This window comes from Stegostoma tigrinum, chromosome X (assembly GCF_030684315.1).
Source record: "Stegostoma tigrinum isolate sSteTig4 chromosome X, sSteTig4.hap1, whole genome shotgun sequence".
NCBI classification, from domain to species: Eukaryota; Metazoa; Chordata; class Chondrichthyes; order Orectolobiformes; family Stegostomatidae; genus Stegostoma; species Stegostoma tigrinum.
In genome coordinates, this window is record NC_081404.1 from 6,508,114 (window position 1) to 6,528,883 (window position 20,770).

Below are 20,770 nucleotides of genomic sequence, written 5' to 3' on the forward strand. Positions count from 1 at the left end.
CTTCCCTCTTCAAATTTACCATATCAAAGGGATCATCTTCTCTTGATTTGAAGGGTCACTGGACACAAACCGCTGACTCACTTTCTTTCCACAGATGCTACCAGATCTGCTGAGTTTCTTGAGCAATTTCTGCTTTTGTTTCTGGTCTTGCCCACATTCTCACTAAACTGCTGACCACCTGAATCACAGGCACATATTGTCCCTCTACCTCATAAGATTGCCGTTACTATCGCTGTTTTTAAAAAAATTCAATCACTTAATTTCCATGACCTCCACCTCCTCCAGAACTTCCAATTTCCTGGTCCCCAACACCTCATCTTTTACCATGGATGTCCACTCCCTATACACCTGCATTCCCCATACAAATGGCCTAAAAGCCCTCTGTTTCTTCCTGTCCCGCAGGCCCGGCCAATCTCCCTCCACTGACACCCTCATCCGCCTAGCCGAACTTGTCCTCACACTCATCAACTTCTTTCAATTCCTCCCACTTCCAACAGACAAAGGGGGTGGCCATGGGTATCCGCATGGGCCTAAGCTATGCCTGCCTCTTTGTAGATTATGTGGAACAATCTCTCTTCTGTACCAACACTGGCCCTGAATCCCACCTCTTCCTCCATTACATTGACTGTATCAGTGCCACCTCATGCTCCCACGAGGAGCTCGAACAGTTCATCCACTTCACCAACACCTTCCACCCCAACCTCAAGTTCACCTGGGCCATCTCTAATACCTGTCTCCTTTCTGGACCTCTGTCTACATCTCCGGCAACCACCTAGAAACTGATCCATTTCAAGCCCACTGACTCCCACAGCTACCTAGAATACACCTCCTCCCACCCACCCACCCACCTTCCTGCAAAAATGCCATCCCCTATTCCCAAGTCCTTCGCCTCCACCGCATCTGCTCCCAGGATGAGGCATTCCACTCCCGTATATCCCAGATGTCGTCACTTAAGGACTGCAACATTCCCTGCCCCCCACCCCCTCAGTGGTCACAAACACCCTCACCCATGTCTCCTACATTTCCTGCAACTCATCCCTCTCTCATCCCCTCCCCACAACAAACAAAACTGAATTCCCCCTTGTCCTCACATACCCCACCAACTTCTGGATCTAATGCATCATCCCCTGACACTTCTGCCATCTGCAATCCGACCCCACCACCAAAGACATTTTTCCATTCCCACCCTTGTCTGCTTTCTGGAGAGACCACTCTCTCCATGACTCCCTTGTCTGTTCCACACTACCCTCCAGACCCACCACACCCAGAACTTTTCCTTGCAACTGCAGGAAGTGCTACACCTCACTCCCATCCCTGAACCTAAGAAGATTTTCCACATCAAGCAAATGTTCACCTGCACACATGCCACTGTGGTATACTATGTCCGCTGTTCCCGTTGTGGCCTCCTCTACGTCTGGAAAACCAAGCGGAGACTTGCAGATTGCTTTTCAGAACACCCACACTCGGTTTGCACTAAACAACTGCACCTCCAGTTGTGAACCATTTCCCCCTCCCATTCCTCAGATGCCACGTCCATCCTGGGCCTCCTGTAGTGCCACAACGATGCTACTGGATGGTTGAGGAACAGCAGCTCATATTCTGCTTGGGAACTCTGCAGCCCAATGGTATCAATGTGGACTTCACAAGCTTCAAAATCTCCCCTCCCTCTACCATCTCCCAAAACCAGCCCAGCTTGCCCCCTCCTCCCACCTCAAGCCCCACCCACATTTCCTACCTACTAACCTCATCCTGCCCCCTTGACCTGTCTGTCCTCCCTGGACTGACCTATCCCCTCCCTAACTCCTCACCTTTACTGTCTCCATCCCCACCTCTCTGACTGATCTGTGTCCTCTCCACCTACCTTCTCTTCTATCCATCTTCGATCTGCCTCCCCCCTCTCCCTATTTTATTTCAGAACCGTCTTCCTCCTCCCCCATTTCTGAAGAAGGGTCTAGGCCCAAAACGTCAGCCTTCCTGCTCCTCTGCTGCTTGGCCTGTTGCGTTCATCCAGCTCTACACCTTTTTCATCTCAGGTTCTCCAGCATCTGCAGTTCCTACTATCTCTGAAACAACTTGATTTCCAACATCTTTCATCTTCAAAATATCTGAACGTATTAACACCTAAATCCAGATCTGTCTGTCCCATCTTTGAATTGCTCCAAATTGATATGTGTTGACCACAACATTGAAATGCTCCTAATCGAAGACCTAATGATATCTTCTCTCTATCATGCATGATCTCTCCTCATCCTTCATTAAAGGCATATATAGTACCTTCAACCTTGCAAAAGGAATACAAAATGTGATGGCAAAACTCAGCAGGTCTGGCAGCATCTGTAAAGAGAAAATCAGTTAACATTTTGAGTCCAGTGACCCCTTGGAGCTGAAAGCAGGTTGGATGCAGTGGCATTTATGCTGATAACGGGTGGGGAAGGAATGATGAGTAGATGGAGACAGTACTTAAAGGAAATAAAGACTGGAAGTAGACAAAGGAATTTGCTGATAATTGAACTGAATTAGCTTTATTATCACATGTACCCAAATGAGTACAGTGAAAAGTTTAGTTGTTGCATTATAGCACCATGTTAGGTACTAAGGTACCTAGGTACAGATTCTTCAGTATGTGTTCTTAGGAAAAAAGACAATAATAAAGTCCAGGATTGTGGAAATAAATTCAGAAAAATGGTCCTTCTAATCCAGTCCACACTAGCACCTAGGCTCCAGACCTCACTGGGCCTCACCTCAAGGCTGGTAGACTGTTCTGGAAGCCGCTTGAGGCCAGAAGTCCACATTGGGCTGAAAGACTGCCAGGAAGGAAGTAAACACTGAACAGGTGATACTGGGAATGGTGAATAGTTGACAGTAGGTTTGCCATGCTGGGAGCAACCCAAACAGAACAGGTCTTGGGGTTTGGGGTCGGGTAACAAATGCAGGGAGGTGTTCCTACTCTGAATTTGTTAAACTCAATGTTGAGTCCTAAAGGCTGAAGTACTTAAGTGGAAGATTAGGTGTGTTCCCTTTGATTGCATTGAACTTCACTGGAGCACTACAGCAGGCCTGAGACACAAATATTAGCATGGGAACACTGATGTATTGAAGTGGCGGGCAAGTGGAAGCTCAGACCATTTTTACAGACAGTATTAATGTTCTACAAAGTGGTCACTCAGCCTGTAATTTGTCTCCCCAACGTAGAGGAGACCACACTGAGCAGTGAACACAGTTGTCTGAATTGAGTGAGGTGCAGGCAAATTACTGCTTCACTTGAAAGGTGTGTCTGAGGCTCTTTGATAGTGAGGCAGGAAGAAATAAACAGAAAACAGTTGCAACTTCTGTGATTGCATGGTAAGGTACCATGGGGTTGTGAGGAGCTACTGAGTGGAAGAGTTACCCAGGAAGTCACAGGAATGATCCCTCTGGAATCTGTGTGCCTACCCCCTCCATCAGCATAAATACCATAATTTTCTAACTGCTTTCAGTTTCTGGACTCAATGTTAACTGTTTTTCTCTTCCAATGCTGTCAGACCTGCTGAGTTTCTCTAGCACTCTGTTTCTGTTTGTTTCTACAGTTCTATTTTATTAAAAATCAAAGGTACTGCAGGGGGATTAGCCAACAAGATACAATACAGCTGTACTAAGGTGGATCATTTGAGGTAAGAGTGACACACATTGCCTTGATGGGTACATCTGCCTCAGAGATAATGGGAACTGCAGATGCTGGAGATTCCAAGCTAATAAAATGTGAGGCTGGACGAACACAGCAGGCCAAGCAGCATCTCAGGAGCACAAAAGCTGACGTTTCGGGCCTAGACCCTTCATCAGAGAGGGGGATGGGGGGAGGGAACTGGAATAAATAGGGAGAGAGGGGGAGGCGGACCGAAGATGGAGAGTAAAGAAGATAGGTGGAGAGAGTGTAGGTGGGGAGGTAGGGAGGGGATAGGTCAGTCCGGGGAAGACGGACAGGTCAAGGAGGTGGGATGAGGTTAGTAGGTAGCGGGGGGTGCGGCTTGGGGTGGGAGGAAGGGATGGGTGAGAGGAAGAACCGGTTAGGGAGGCAGAGACAGGTTGGACTGGTTTTGGGATGCAGTGGGTGGGGGGGAAGAGCTGGGCTGGTTGTGTGGTGCAGTGGGGGGAGGGGACGAACTGGGCTGGTTGAGGGATGCAGTAGGGGAAGGGGAGATTTTGAAGCTCGAAGTCCACGTTGATACCATTAGGCTGCAGGGTTCCCAGGCGGAATATGAGTTGCTGTTCCTGCAACCTTCGGGTGGCATCATTGTGGCAGTGCAGGAGGCCCATGATGGACATGTCATCAAGAGAATGGGAGGGGGAGTGGAAATGGTTTGCGACTGGGAGGTGCAGTTGTTTTTTGCGAACTGAGCGGAGGTGTTCTGCAAAGCGGTCCCCAAGCCTCCGCTTGGTTTCCCCAATGTAGAGGAAGCCGCACCGGGTACAGTGGATGCAGTATACCACATTGGCAGATGTGCAGGTGAACCTCTGCTTGATGTGGAATGTCATCTTGGGGCCTGGGATGTGGGTGAGGGAGGAGGTGTGGGGACAAGTGTAGCATTTCCTGCGGTTGCAGGGGAAGGTGCCGGGTGTGGTGGGGTTGGAGGGCAGTGTGGAGCGAACAAGGGAGTCACAGAGAGAGTGGTCTCTCCGGAAAGCAGACAGGGGAGGGGATGGAAAAATGTCTTGGGTGGTGGGGTCGGATTGTAAATGGCGGAAGTGTCGGAGGATAATGCGTTGTATCCGGAGGTTGGTAGGGTGGTGTGTGAGAACGAGGGGGATCCTCTTGGGGCGGTTGTGGCGGGGGCGGGGTGTGAGGGATGTGTCGCGGGAAATGCGGGAGACGTGGTCAAGGGCGTTCTCGATCACCGTGGGGGGGAAAGTTGCGGTCCTTAAAGAACTTGGACATCTGGGATGTGCGGGAGTGGAATGTCTTGTCGTGGGAGCAGATGCGGCGGAGGCGGAGGAATTGGGAATAGGGGATGGAATTTTTGCAGGAGGGTGGGTGGGAGGAGGTGTATTCTAGGTAGCTGTGGGAGTCGGTGGGCTTGAAATGGACATCAGTTACAAGCTGGTTGCCTGAGATGGAGACTGAGAGGTCCAGGAAGGTGAGGGATGTGCTGGAGATGGCCCAGGTGAACTGAAGGTTGGGGTGGAAGGTGTTGGTGAAGTGGATGAACTGTTCGAGCTCCTCTGGGGAGCAAGAGGCGGCGCCGATACAGTCATCAATGTACCGGAGAAAGAGGTGGGGTTTGGGGCCTGTGTAGGTGCGGAAGAGGGACTGTTCCACGTAACCTACAAAGAGGCAGGCATAGCTGGGGCCCATGCGGGTGCCCATGGCCACCCCCTTAGTCTGTAGGAAGTGGGAGGAGTCAAAAGAGAAGTTGAGTGTGAGGACGAGTTCAGCTAGGCGGATGAGAGTGTCGGTGGAGGGGGACTGGTCGGGCCTGCGGGACAGGAAGAAGCGGAGGGCCTTGAGGCCATCTCCATGCGGAATGCAGGTGTACAGGGACTGGACGTCCATGGTGAATATGAGGTGTTGGGGGCCAGGGAGGTGTTGAGGGCCTCCCCCTCTCTCCCTATTTATTCCAGTTCCCTCCCCCCATCCCCCTCTCTGATGAAGGGTCTAGGCCCGAAACGTCAGCTTTTGTGCTCCTGAGATGCTGCTTGGCCTGCTGTGTTCGTCCAGCCTCACATTTTATTAGCTGGGTACATCTGCCTGACTGTTAGAGGCTTGAGCAAAACTGATGTTTTGCTGGTTAGTCATCCCTAGAACACAAGATGGTTGTAGTTAATGGGCATCTCTGCAGGAATTTGTGTGGATAGATTTAAAAAAAAACCTGTTCAGATGTTATCTCTGGGTCAAGTGGGACTTGATGCTGGGCCTCCTGGTTCACAGGTGAGGACATTACTGCTGCCCAAGAGTTCCCGCTTTGTGGCCCCCTTGTCACTGGCCCAACCATTTTCAGCTGCTCCATCACTGGCCTTCCCTCCATCATAAGGTCAGAAGTGGGGAAGTTTGCTGATTGTACAATATTCAGCACTGTTCACGACGACTCAGATATTTGAAGCAGTCCAGGCTTGGGCTGACAAGTGGCAAGTAACATTTACACCACACAAATGCCAGGCTATGACCATCACCAATAAGAGACAATCTAATCATGAGAAGAGTGTAAATCAGGAACAAAAACAGAAATTCTAAGGAAGGCTCACTGGACCTGAAACATCAACAATTATTTCTTTTTCAGATGCTGCCTGACCTGTGGAGCTTTTAAAGCAACTTCTGTTTTGGTTCACAATCTAACCATTGACACTTGACGACATCCTTGGGGATTCAACAAATACCCACCATGTAAATGTATGTACACAAGGGGACATTGATTGTAATCAAATGAATGAAATTAAATATCAAACGCTGTAGAAAACTGTTAACTGAGAAACGTTAGAGATAGTAGGAACTGCAGATGCTGGAGAATCCAAGATAACAAAGTGTGAAGCTGGATGAACACAACAGGCCAAGCAGCATCTCAGGACCACAAAAGCTGATACTGTTTGTCCTTGCTGTGTCCATCCAGCTCCACACCTCGTTATCGAGTAAAAACGGTTGGTTTGTTGCACCACTTTATGCAAGTCTATCCAGGCTGTTGGATGACGAGAAGTCAAGGTGTACAAATCTTGCCATGAAGAGTGATTGACAGGACGGGACGGAACGGAATGAAACAGCGCGTAAAGCAACACACTATCCTAAAGCACCTGCAGCGCCTCCGTTTTATGTAAGGGGCGTCCCAGACAGCAGCACCGGCTCTCAGGGGCTCTACGCACAAACTGGTGATGTCACAAGCACGGAGCACCTGTTGACGTCACTGAGTGGGCAGGAAGGCGTGACGTAGTACGCAGGCGCCGAAGCCGGCCAGATTATTTTCTTTCTTTTCTCTTTTTATTTTTCCGCAGTTTGGTTTCTTTCTCATTTCCTTTATTTGTGTCCTCTTCCCTTTCCCTCCCTCCCTATCTTCCTCCCTTCATCACTTCTCGACAACACAGGCTTTGGTTGCTTTTTTTTTGGAGGGGGGTGGGGGGGGGGGGCTCGGCAACGGACGGTTTGTGGTGCGAGCGCCGAGCGCGGAGTTTTTGAGGCGTCGGCCTGAAGCCCAGTGTGAAGCGGTGAGTGTGGGGGGGCCAGAGGGTGGGAGGCCTTCGGGGGGGCGGGGACACAGCAATGGGCACGGGGGAGTGGGGAAGAAACGCTGAAACCATTGGGGCATGTTCTTTTATTGCCCAGTTAAATGAAGTTTTAGTACCAAGTACTTCCATGAGGTCCTGCTTTTAGGGCTCATGTTGTTAGGGGATTGCACTCCACATGGTTGCTCTATATTGGAAATGGGCATCATCACCATTCTTCAGAAGCAGCCCAGAGTAGAGTTCTGTGTATAATCTGCAAATGTCTTTGAGTACTAGGTTCTATGATCAGGTTTGACTTGAGATGGGGTGGGGTTTGAAATCTTCCCCAGGTGGCATTCTCGATGTGCAGTTAAGCCCAGTGTAGATGGCACATGTGTTTCTGCAAGCAACAAATTGGTCAACATCCTGGTTTTATTTTGGAGCACTCCCATCTAAGAAGGTTCACGTTTCCTATTTAAAACCTGGCCTTACTTCGAGTCACTGAGCTGTACAGCTTGGAAACAGACCTTCGTTCCAACTCATCCATGCGAACTAGATATCCTAAATTAATCTAGTCCCATTTGCCAGCATTTAGCCCATGTCCCTCTAAACACTCCCTATTCATATATCTATTCAGATGCCTTTTAAATGTTGTTATTGTACCAGTTGCCACCACTTCATCTGGCAGCTCATTCCATGTACACACCACACTCGGTATGAAAAAGTTGCCCTTTTAGGTACCTTTCTAAATCATTCCCCTCTCTCCTTAAGCCTAGTTTTGGACTCTTCTCTCCCACCCTAGGGAGAATACCTTGGCTTTTCACCCTATCTATGTCCCTCAGATATAAACTTCTATAAGGTCACCCCTTAGCCTCTGATGCTATACAGAAAATAGCCCCACCTTATTCATCCTCTCCCTATAGCTCAAACCTACAAACCCTGGCAACATCCTTGTAAATCTTTTGTGAAACTTGAAAGGATTCAGAACATTCTTCCTATAGCAGGGAGACCAGAATTGAATGTGGTGTTTCAAAACTGGTCTAACCAATGCTACTCCTGCAACATGACATCCTCTGTCCTATACTCAATGCACTGACTAATAAAGACAAGCATACCAGATGCCTTTTTCACTATTTTGTTTACCTGGGACTCTACTTTCAGGGAGCTATGAATCTGCACTCCAAGGTCTTTGTTCAGCAACGCTCCCCAGGACTTTACCATTAAGTGTACAAGTCCTGCCCTGATTTGCCTTTTCAAAATACAGTACCTCATTTATCTAAATTAAACTTTCTGTCACTCCTCTGCCCGCAAACGTCTGATCGAGGTCCTGTTGTACCCTGAGGCAACTTTCTTGGCTGACCACTAGACCAACAGTTTTGTGTCATCTGCAAACTTACTAACCATACCAACAATGTTCATATCAAAATTATTTATAAATGACAAAAAGCAGTGGATTTATCACTAATCTTTGTGGCACACTGCTGGTCACAAGCCTCCAGTACGAAAAGCCACCCACTGCCACCACCCTCCTACCTTCGAGACAGCTGTGTATCCAGATGGCCGGTTCTGTGGATTTCATATGATCTACCCTTGTTAATTAGTCCACCATGTGGAAACTTGTCTAACGCCTTGCTGAAGCCCATGTGGATCACATCCACCACTCTGCCTTCTACACTTCTTTGTTACTACTTCAAAAAACTCAATCAGATTAGGGAGACATGGTTTCCCACACACATCCATGTTGACTATCCCTAATCAGTCCTTTCTGAATACATGTAAATTCAGTCACTCAGGATCCCCTCAAAGAACTTGCCCACCATTGATGTCACACTCACCGGTATGTAGTTCCCCAGCTTTTCCTTACCACCTTTCTTAAATAGGGGCACCACATTAGCCAACCTCCAGTCTTCTGATACCTCACCTTTTGGCTATCGATGATACAAATATCTCAGTAAGGGGCCCAGCAATCTCTTCCCTAGCTTCCCACAGAGTTCTACAGTAAACCTGATCAGGTCCTGTGATAATAAAATGTGAGGCTGGATGAACACAGCAGGCCAAGCAGCATCTCAGGAGCACAAAAGCTGACGTTTCGGGCCTAGACCCTTCATCAGAGAGGGGGATGGGGGGAGGGAACTGGAATAAATAGGGAGAGAGGGGGAGGCGGACCGAAGATGGAGAGTAAAGAAGATAGGTGGAGAAGGTGTGGGTGGGGAGGTAGGGAGGGGATAGGTCAGTCCAGGGAAGACGGACAGGTCAAGGAGGTGGGATGAGGTTAGTAGGTAGCTGGGGGTGCGGCTTGGGGTGGGAGGAAGGGATGGGTGAGAGGAAGAACCGGTTGGGGAGGCAGAGACAGGTTGGACTGGTTTTGGGATGCAGTGGGTGGGGGGGAAGAGCTGGGCTGGTTGTGTGGTGCAGTGGGGGGAGGGGATGAACTGGGCTGGTTTAGGGATGCAGTGGGGGAAGGGGAGATTTTGAAACTGGTGAAGTCCACATTGATACCATATGGCTGCAGGGTTCCCAGGCGGAATATGAGTTGCTGTTCCTGCAACCTTCGGGTGGCATCATTGTGGCAGTGCAGGAGGCCCATGATGGACATGTCATCAAGAGAATGGGAGGGGGAGTGGAAATGGTTTGCGACTGGGAGGTGCAGTTGTTTGTTGCGAACTGAGCGGAGGTGTTCTGCAAAGCGGTCCCCAAGCCTCCGCTTGGTTTCCCCAATGTAGAGAAAGCCGCACCGGGTACAGTGGATGCAGTATACCACATTGGCAGATGTGCAGGTGAACCTCTGCTTAATGTGGAATGTCATCTTGGGGCCTGGGATGGGGGTGAGGGAGGAGGTGTGGGGACAAGTGTAGCATTTCCTGCGGTTGCAGGGGAAGGTGCCGGGTGTGGTGGGGTTGGAGGGCAGTGTGGAGCGAACAAGGGAGTCACGGAGAGAGTGGTCTCTCCGGAAAGCAGACAGGGGTGGGGATGGAAAAATGTCTTGGGTGGTGGGGTCGGATTGTAAATGGCGGAAGTGTCGGAGGATAATGCGTTGTATCCGGAGGTTGGTAGGGTGGTGTGTGAGAACGAGGGGGATCCTCTGTGATTTATCCACATTTATGCGTTTTAAGACGTTCAGTCTTTAAGACCTGCTCTGTAATGTGGATGTTTTCCAAGATGTTGCTACTTATTTTCCCAAGTTCCCTAGCTTCTGTATCCTTCTCCACAGTAAACTTCTGTTCCCTAAAATATCAATTAATTCACCACAAAGCCTATGATAGAACTCTTCCTTTCCAAAAAATTGTAGCGATTTGTTGATTAGTAACCCAACTCTCACTGTATCATATCATGTTGGCAAGAGATGAAATAGATGTTCTTTGTTAGTCTTTTCTTGGTCTTGCAGCCTTTATGACTCTGAATTGATGGATGTCTTTTGCTGAAGAAACATAAGAGACAATCTAATCACTGCCCTTTGACATTCATTCATGTTACAATCTCTGAATCCTCCACTGTCAACATCATTGGGGTTACCATTGACCAGACTCTCAACTGGACTCACCATATAAACACAGTGGCTGCAAGAGTAAGCCAAATACTAGGAATACTGTGGTGAGTAACTCACCACCTGACTCCCCAAAGCCTGTCCACTACCTACAAGGCAAAGAGGAGACTGGATAGACTGGAACAATTTTCCCACTGAAGCTTTAGAGGCTGAGGGGTGACCTTTTATAGAGGTTTATGAAATCAGGAGGAGCAGAGATAAGGTGAATAGCCAAGATCTCTTTTCCCAGGTTCGGTGTAGTGATTGGAACGAGGGCCAGGTAGATCTGACTGAGATCCTTGATTGGGATTGTTAATTTTGGCCAGTTAGGGAGCCCTGGCTGGCAGATGAAAATGGGAGTTTCAGAAGATCTCCTCAGTCTGGGGGAAGAAAGTAAAAACATAAGGAAAAATAAATAAGCAGGAAGTTCAGAGAGTCACCTCATTTCTAGTATTAGCTCTGAACTGGCTGGTCAAAGCCTATTTACTGTGCACTTGTAAGTAAAAGGTGACTTGGTGACAGGATACCAGCATCTGTGCAGGTGTTTCAATAGGGGAGTCAAAAATTAGAGGGCATAGGTTTAAGGTGAGAGGGGCAAGATTTAAAAGGAACTTGAGGCCAGCTTTTTCTGAGAGGGTGGTGTGTGTATATGGACTGAGCTGCCAGTGGAAGTGGTAGAGGTGGGTACAATAACAGCATTTTAGAAGACATTTAGAAGGTATGTGTATTGGAAAGGTTTAGAGGGATAGGGGCCGAAAAAAAAAAAAACAGGCAAATGGGACTAGTTCAGTTTAGGATATCTCGTCAGCATGAATGAGTTGGGCTGAAGGGCCTGTTTCTGTGCTGTATGACTATAAGTCAGGAGTGTGATGAAATACACCCCATTTGCCTGGATGGGTGCAGCTCCAATAACACTCAAGAAGCTTGACATCATCCAAGACAAAGCATGCCACTTGATTGGCACCACATCCACTTCCTCAATCACCAGTATTGAGTAGCAGCAATGTATACTATCTACAAGATGCACTGCAAAAGTTCACAAAAGATCCTTAGCATCTACCAAAATGACTACTTGCATCTCAAAGGGCAGGGTAGCAGATACATGTACACACCTTCTGTAAGTTCTCCTCCAAGCCACTTACCATGCTGACTTGGAAATATATCGCCATTCCTTCATTGTTGCTGGGCCAAATCCTGGATTTCCTTCCCTAATGGCATTTTGGGCCAACCAATGGCACGTGAACTGCAGCAGTTCAAGAAGACAGCTCCACCACCACCTTAAGTGCAGCAAGGGATGGGCAATAAGTGGTGGCCCAACCAGCAATGCCCATGTCTCACAAGTGAATTTTAAAAAATGCCAAATGACCAGTGGTCATTCTTCAGCGTTCTGTGCACACATGTAAGGGCTTGAGGCGTAGTTGTGCTCATTTTGTACAAAAGAGCATGCACTTATGCCACATCTTTCATATCCAGAGGATGTTCTGAAGCTGTTGATAGCTGATGAAATGGTTTTGAAGTGCAGGCATTGATGAAGTTTAGGAAAATGCAGCAACTAACTTAATCACAGGAAGATCCCACAATGCCACAAACATGCAAATATAATTATGCCTTTTGGCATCTGAGCCTACTCTACTGTCCAATGAGATCATGTCTGATCTGATTGTAGATTTAACTCCCCTCTCCTGCCCACTACTCATACCCTTGATAGTCAAAACTCTGTCTGCCTCTTGAAAATATTCAATGAGCCTACCTCCTCCACTGTTTGGGGAAGATAATTCTGTAGACTCATGACTCGGAACAAATTTCTCTTTATCTCCATCTTGTTTTTTTAAAAAGTACACTAGGCCTCGCTTCTCCAACACAGAGAAACTTCCTTTCAGTGCCACTCTGTTCGGTCCTCTCAGCATCAGTAAGACTACCCCTCATATTTTCAAAACCAAGTTGTTATGGCTTCAAATGTCCAGCTTTCCTCATAAGGTAGCCCTTAGATCATCTTAGATTTCAGTCATGTGAATCTTCCTTGAGCTGCTTCTAGTGCAATGCCCTTCCTTTAAATGTGGATGTTAGTACTGTACACAGTAATGTAGATTTGGTCTCATCAATGCCTTATATAACTGTAGCAAAATTAGTCTTCTTTTATTATTCATTCCTCTTGCAAGAAATGACAACAGTAACTTTATTTCTGCAATCACTTGCTACACTTGCATACTAATTTTTCATGTACCAGGACACAGTTCTGCAATCCCTCTCTGTTTAAGTAATATGCTATTTTTCTGTTCTTCATGCTAAAATGGACAAATTCATATATTCCCATGTTATTACTGTCTCTGCCAATTTCCTTGCACTTACCTAACCTACCTATATATCCCTCTGCATACACCTTTATATGCTCTTCTCAATTTACTTGCCTACCTGTCTGTCATCAGCAAATTTGGTAACTGTGTAGTCAGTCCCTTCATCCAATTATTGATATAGATTGTAAATAGTAAGACCTCAGCACTGATTCCTGTGGCACATCACTCGTTACATTTTGCCAACCTGAAAATGACTTAGTTATTTGTTTTCCTGTTAGCTTTCCAATCCTCAGTCCATGTACCCAGACTACCATGAACTTGTGTGTAACAATCTTTGTGGTATCTCTAAAATGCCTTTTGGAAACCCAAGTGCACCACGTCCACAAGTTCCTCTTTATCCACTTAATTGTTATTTCCTGAAAAAACTCAAATAAAATTAATCAAACATGATTTCCCTTTCACAAAACTCTGTTGACTGGTTGCATTAAGATTTTCTAAGTATCTCATGTAACCTCCTTAATAGTAGATTCTGGCATTTTCCCAAATATGGATGTTAAGTGGCCTGTTTTATTTATATATGGTTTTTTATATTCTGACTCTCTCCTTTCTTTAATAAGGCATTACAATGTGCTGCTTTCAAATCCGATGGGACCTTTCCAGAATTAAGTGAATCTTGGAAAATTTAAAATCAGTGCACCTACTTGATCAGCAGCCTCTCTTTTAAAATACTAGTATGAAGTTCATCAGGACTTGTGGACTTGTCAGCTATCGGGGGGTGGCATGGTGGCTCAGTGGGTGGCACTGCAGCCTCACAGCACCAGGGACTCGGGTTCAGTTCCAGCCTCGGGCGACTGTCTGTGTGGAGTTTGCACATTCTCCCTGTGTCTGCGTGGGTTTCCTCCGGGTGCTCCGGTTACCTCCCACAGTCCAAAGATGTGCAGGCTAGGTGGATTGGCCGTGCTAAATTGCCCATAGTGTTCAGGGGTGTGTGGGTTATAGGGGGATTGGTCTGGGTGGGATTCTTCAAGGGGCAGTGTGGACTTGTTGGGCTGAAGGGCCTGTTTCTACACAGTAGGTAATCTAATCTAATCTAATCAATTGTTGTAATGTTCTCAGTCCCCTTTTTACTGGGGAATGTAATTTTTTAATGTTCTTCACTCCCTTTCACCTCCTGTTTTACTGTTTCAGGGGTGCCATTTGCATCCTATTCAGTAAAAACAGATGCAAAATATCTGTTCAATTTAACAGCCATTTCTCACTCTCGCTCTGTATAGCGGTCAATTGTTCACTTTTTTTTCCTTTTCAAATACCAATACAAATGCTGAACCTCTTTAAGCTAGTTTTCTCATTCTTCAATGTATCTTAATCTTCACAGAATGGCATGCTTTTTCTTTCAATTTGATGCAATCTATAGCTTTGTCAGTTAAATACAGATGCGATACCCTTCTCGAGAGTCTGTCTTAGTGGAATATATCATTGTGGAGTGTTCTGAAATATCACCTTAAATATTTGCCAATGTATTTCTCCTAATCTGTCCCTTAACATAACTTCCCACTTCACTTTAGCCATCTCTATCTCCATTTCCTCATAATTGCCCTTTTATTTAAGTCTGAAAGACTAATCTTAGGTCTACTCTTCTCTCCTTGAAGTTGAATGCAAAATTGCATTATGATCACTGCTTTCTCGGGGACCTTTTACTATGAGGTCCTTAATCCCGTTTTATTGCAGATTACCGGGTTTAGCCTTCTCTCTGGTTGACTTTACACTGTTTCACTCTAAGCATCCATGCTGAAAACATTTGATAATCTGAAAGAGGAGTTCATCTTTGCCAATCTGATTCATCCAGTCATTATATATAGATTAAAATCACCTGCGATTATCAGTACAGGCAGCCTCTGCTTTGAACAGGTTCTGGAGTTTGTTCATAAGTCGATTTTATTTGCAGGTTGGAACACAGTGCAGGATCATATTAAAGGAGTCATTCGTACATATAGGACACTTTCATATATCCGATCTTTAAAATTGTCCTCCTGGATGAGATAGCGTTTGTAAATTGGATGTTTGTAAATTTCCTGTGTACCTTTCTCTTGAGCCCTGTGAAAGTTCCTTTATATACTCCATTTTATAGGTGGGGGGGGGGTGTGACAGCAATAAACTGGTCAAACAAGTGATTTCTTCACTTTTTCTTTACCGAAATTGATTCTGCGTTTTGATCGTAGATCATCTCTGTCTGTTGTACTATCACATTTCATTAACAGCCCCGTTTACCTTTTCTTAGCTTTCTGTTTTCCTGAAGTGTCTTGTACCACTGCAAGCCTCAGCCTTAGTTATCCTGCAGTCATGTCTGTCATAGCGATCAGATCAAATCTATTTATTTCTATTTTAAGCTGTCAATTCATCCATTTTGTTACAAATGCAACAAGCATTCAGATACAGAGCCTTTAACTCAGTTTTTTATTGTTTTTTGCAACCTCTAGCCTTATCTGTTGGTGCACTCATTTATAAGCTCTGTGCCATTCTGTCTTAATCGAATTATCATTTCCTTTATTGCTACCTTACTCACTTGCTTTGTCCTCTCTTTTAATTTTTCATATCATATACCCTTACTTGAATCTGCCTACCCCACAGCTGTTTAGTTTAAAGCACTCTAGATTGTTTACAACTCACCAGGATAGTAGTGTCAACATGATTCATGAAGATCATCCCGTCAGTAAAGCTCCCACTTCGTGCAATGCTGGTCCCAGTGCCCCATGACTTACTTCTGCCTTGCTAGTGTTTGAGCTGTGCACTTAACTCTCAGATTTGATTTATCTTGCACTAATGTGCTTGTGTAACAATCCAGGTTCTTTTTTAAAAATTTATCCCTTAACTGCTTATCCATTCTAATTCCGTTTTCTAGCACTTGGTCTGTAAACTTGCACGCTACGGCATTTCAAGTGTTTGTCTAAATACTACTAAAATGTTGTGATGGTCCCTATGTGTCTCATCCATTCAGGCAGTGAGTTCCAAATACCCACAACTCACTGAATGAAAAGCATTCTCCTTGAATTCCTTGTAAACTTCCTGTCCCTTGCCTTAAATCTGTGCTCCCTGATAATTGACCCTTTTACTAAGGGTCGCTAGGAATAAAAATTTTCCCCTATTTGTGTAACTCATAACTATGTAGACCATAATCAGGTCTCCCCTTCAACCTTCTCTGCTCTAAGGGAGTAACTGTAGTCTAGCTACTGTAGTCTTTCCTCAGAGCTGAAGTACTCCAACCCAAACAATGTCCTCGTGAATTTCTCCTGCACTCTCCCATGCAATCACGTTCTTCATTGTGCAGTGACCATAAGTGCAGACAGTTCTCTAGCTGTGGCCTAATCAGTGTCCTGTACAGCTCCATGCATATCGCTCACCTAATAAAGGCAAGCATCCATATGCCACCTTAACCATCCAATCCACCTGTTTCCTTCCAAACATTTATGGACTTAGACGCCAAGGTCTGTCTGACCTTACATACTTCCTTGGAACCTTAGCACCTTTTTGTACCTTTATATTCGTCAGTTATAAAACCCATTTTCAGTGGGTGACAACTCCATTGGCTGAATCAAGTGAGCCCAATGGATGACAATAGAATTCTCAAAATTATGTTCAATAAAGAGCTTGCTATCTATGTGAATGACAGCCAATTCCGCCCCGCCACAGCACAAACCTGCATTAGAATAATGTTTGCAAGTGTGATTTCATTGACTAGCATCACTGTCAGTGCATGGAAGGAATTGCTGTTGACCAGTGTGCCTGGAGACATGTAATTGGGAATGGTGTGGCAAAAAGAGATGTGGGAGATAATCAGATGGCAGAAAAAAAAAGGAAAGGAAGGAGAAAGCTTGGTGAATCTCTAGTGCAGTGGTGAATGGAAACAAATCAAGTGCAGAAGTTATAATGGCTAGTGTTGGAAAGACTTGCTAGAATAGTTAATATTTGCCAATTGATTTTCTGTAATTTGCCATCTTCAGCAAAAACCAGCCATTTCGTTGAACACCGAAAACATTGGGAAAGTGATAACACAGTGGAATTTTTGCTGGATTAGTAACCTGGAGAGCTAGTTACTGTTTTGGGGAATTGAGTTCATATAGCGGATATGAATTCCATAAAAACCTGGATTTAAAAGTTCAGTGACCATGAAACCATGGATCTAGCCCACGTGTTGTCACTTAACTGCCCTCTGGCCAATTAGGGAGGGGAAAAAAATTACAGATGTACATCTACTGCTATTCCTGCCTCTGTACACCTAGCCAGCGACACTCATCCTATGAATGAATTTTTAAAAAAGTACAGTATCAGTTAGAATCTGAAACGAAAATATTTCTTTCTACTTGTTGCTTATTGCCAGTAAGTTGCTTAATTATTAATTGAGTATATTTGATTCAGTCATCAGAACTTGATTTTTCCTCAGCAACTTTCTGTTTGATTATCTTGCTGTTTGCCTTGATTGCACCCATGCAGTTTAGAATCACTAGTTTGAGATATGACAACTGTAGTGCAAAATCTTAGCTTTTTCTAATTTTAAGGAAAACATAGCTACGTAAAGTTCTGGTAAAGATGGATGAGTGACTTGTATGTAATGGCAGCAATATGAATCTTGTGTGAACGGAATTTACATTGTTACCACTCACTTTCAAGTGCCCAAATGTTTGACAGCACTTCATTACCCATTATTTAGCAATAAATTGGCAGTTTTCTAACTCTCAAGGATAACCTGAATGGAAAATTGCAAACTTTCTCTGCTGCTGTAGTTGTGCTGTTTTGAGGCTGACCTAAGCTGTACCTGGGAGTGTTTGGGGGACAGTGTAGAGGGAGCTATACTCTCTCTAATCAAGTGCTATCCATGTCCGAGGAGTGTTTGATGGAGGCAGAGTAGAAGAGCTTTCAGTTTAAATGAGCAGAGGGCCTTTGATCTGTTTCTGGCCCCACACCATCCCTGTCCTGGAAGTGTTTGATGGGGACAATGTCAGGAGAGCTTTACTTTTAGTTTAAAAGAGTGGGCAGGGGTTTACTGTGCATCTAAGCCTGTGCTGTCCCTGTTCTGGGAGTGTTTGCTGGGGACGGAGTTTAGGGACTTTTTATTTTTGGCTTAAGAGTTGGAGGACCTTTACTTTCAGCTTAAAATAATTAAAGGCAGTCTTTCTTTCAGGTTAAGAATAGAGGAAGCTTTACTTTGTATCTAACTCCATGCTGTATCTGTCTTTTGTGGAGGTGGGTTGCTGTTGGTAACATTGGGTGCACAAGATGGGAAATTACTCATTTTTGAGTGATGTTCTGTAATTTGAGCATGGAAATCTGTCAAAATACAAGCGTTTTACCAGAATGCAGTCTTTCTATGTAATTGATGGCTGAAGTACTGACCTTGAAGCATTGATGTTAAATCAGCTGGAGTGTTTCCACAGACCATGATAAAAGGCCACTAATGTTGTTGAGTCAAGTTGGTGATGCTGCACAATGTTTGCTCAAGTGTTTTTGGTGTCAGTGCTGTGGGGGAAATTGGCTCTGACTTTGAGGTGATGACTTTGACTCAATCTTAACTCCCAAATTTAAACATTGATTGAGAAGTCTACCAGAGCAGTTACGCCAGCCTTAAAACAAAAGCAGGGGTAACTGCAGAGTATTATAGATTTGCCCTGATATTGTTGAGAAAGTGCTTATTTCAACTACTGCATTAAAGAAAGCCTCCTACAGTAAAGGGGGCTGAATACTGTCCAACAAATGATATGCCAGGAGTTCTGCAGTTTGGTATTTGAAGGCCTTGATTTGCTTACAATCATGTAGCCATCCTTGTTTAGTTAGTGTTATCACTGTAAACTCTCTCGTTCCTTTGGTAACATTCTTGCTTCTGAGTGACCATCCTAGGGCTTGAACACAAATGAAGGTTATGACTCTAGTACAGTTTTGAGAGTGCTGCACTGTTGGTGGTGTGATCTTTTAGATGAGATGTTAAACTGCGATCTGACCTGCATCCTGGATGTCAAAGATTCCTGTGACACTATCTGAAGAAGAATAGAGAGTTAGTCCCAGAGCCCTGACCTGGATCAAGACAATAATGTTTGGTTCTATGCAGGAGTTTGCTATGTGCTATGTAGCTGGTCTGCTTCCTACATTTTAACAGCCATTATGCTTCAAAAATACTTGACTGACTGTAACACAAGAATAATATTGTAGATGCTGGAAATCATGATGTAAGCGAAACACTGGAAGTACCCAATGGATAGAGGAACAAAGCTGATGTTTCAGCCAAAGGTTTTGATGAAAGGTCATTGACTTCAACCATTCATTGTTTGTCTCCACAGGTGCTGCCTGATCTGAGGATTTCTAGCATTTTCTTGTTGATTATAAATTGCTTTGATCCATCCAATATTATTGAAAAGCGCTCTTTAAAAATGTTAGTCCTTTCTAAATAATTTTATGAAAAATGTTATTCTGTTTGGAAGGTCATTTGGGATTGATCCCAGTTCTTGCAGAGAGTGCTTTTGACTTGTTTTGCTTCTGTTCAATCTATTGTAAGCTCACTAAATGATTGAAATATTGGAGATCTTTTACTTTCAATGCAAGGGGAATCAAAATTCTGCACCCAGCGTTGTAGAAATGGATCACACTCAATAATGGGAAAAGGGACTGTGATGAAATTTTACCAACGGTATGTCCTTTTATTGCATCAGTGATAATGGGAACTGCAGATGCTGGAGAATATAAGATAACAAAGTGTGGAGCTGGATGAACACAGCAGGCCAAGCAGCATCTCAGGAGCACAAAAGCTGACGTTTCGGGCCTAGACCCTTCATCAGAGGAGGCGAGCTCAGGGAGGACAGAAACCTCCCGTGGAGCAGAAGGGCAAAAGCTCGCTTGATCTTGATTTTCAGTACGAGTACAGACCGTGAAAGCGGGGCCTCACGATCCTTCTGACCTTTTGGGTTTTAAGCAGGAGGTGTCAGAAAAGTTGATGAAGGGTCTAGGCCCGAAATGCCAGCTTTTGTGCTCCTGAGATGCTGCTTGGCCTGCTGTGTTCATCCAGCTGCACACTTTGTTATCCTGTCCTTTTATTGCAGTTGGGTCTATTGTTAGTCTGAGTATCTTTTTTGACTTGGTTCTTGTTCTGCATTAAGGTTTTTTAGAACAGTAGAGGTTCCAAATTCTGAAATCAGAATCAAGATTGATGCTAATCCAGTTGCTATCGTGTCTCACTGGAGCCACGTGCTGGAAATCAAACTGTTATTCCTAGAGGAGTCAGAAAAGTTAAAGATTTTATCAAACTGTATAGTATTCCCTGATTTACCTGCCTTTTAGGTTGACAGAAAACATGGATCAAGTTTTGTTGCTAACAGGAATATTGGTTTACTACAAATAAGATTCTAGATATAGGTAAACAACCATAAATTGTGGACTTTAAGACTCTAATCCCCCCCCCCTTATAAAATTTCCCCTTCACGTATGTGCAGACAAGGCAAAAAATGGTGTGATGGGTAGAGGGAATATTTGGGAAAAAATAATCACTGTCCCCAGAGTTCACTGAGGTAATCCTTCTGGCTTGCCAGGACTTCCTGTTCCGTGACCTGTCTCTTTCACTTGCCTGCTGGGGTCAGAGAGCAACTGGTTCACAACATGCAAGAGCCACAGCTTACAGCAACTGGTGAGGGAAGATAAGCTGCCTTTCTTTCAGCCTTTTGATATTTTTCTCACTGCAAATACATTGAGAGCACCTTCCTTTCCCAAAGTGTGAAGGCTTCTGGCCATCTTATTCGCACCTACAATCTGTTCA

The 20,770-nt window shown here is 45.0% G+C and overlaps 1 protein-coding gene across 1 annotated transcript in view; it reads left to right on the forward strand.

The window, feature by feature from the left end:
- Positions 1-6,881: 6,881 nt before the first annotated feature.
- Positions 6,882-20,770, forward strand: part of LOC125448288 (R3H domain-containing protein 2) — a 265,250-nt gene continuing 251,361 nt past the window's right edge. Inside the window, exon 1 of the mRNA XM_059643331.1 lies at positions 6,882-7,164. The gene's annotated coding sequence lies outside the window, so the exon portion shown is untranslated. The remainder of the gene's footprint in view (positions 7,165-20,770) is intronic.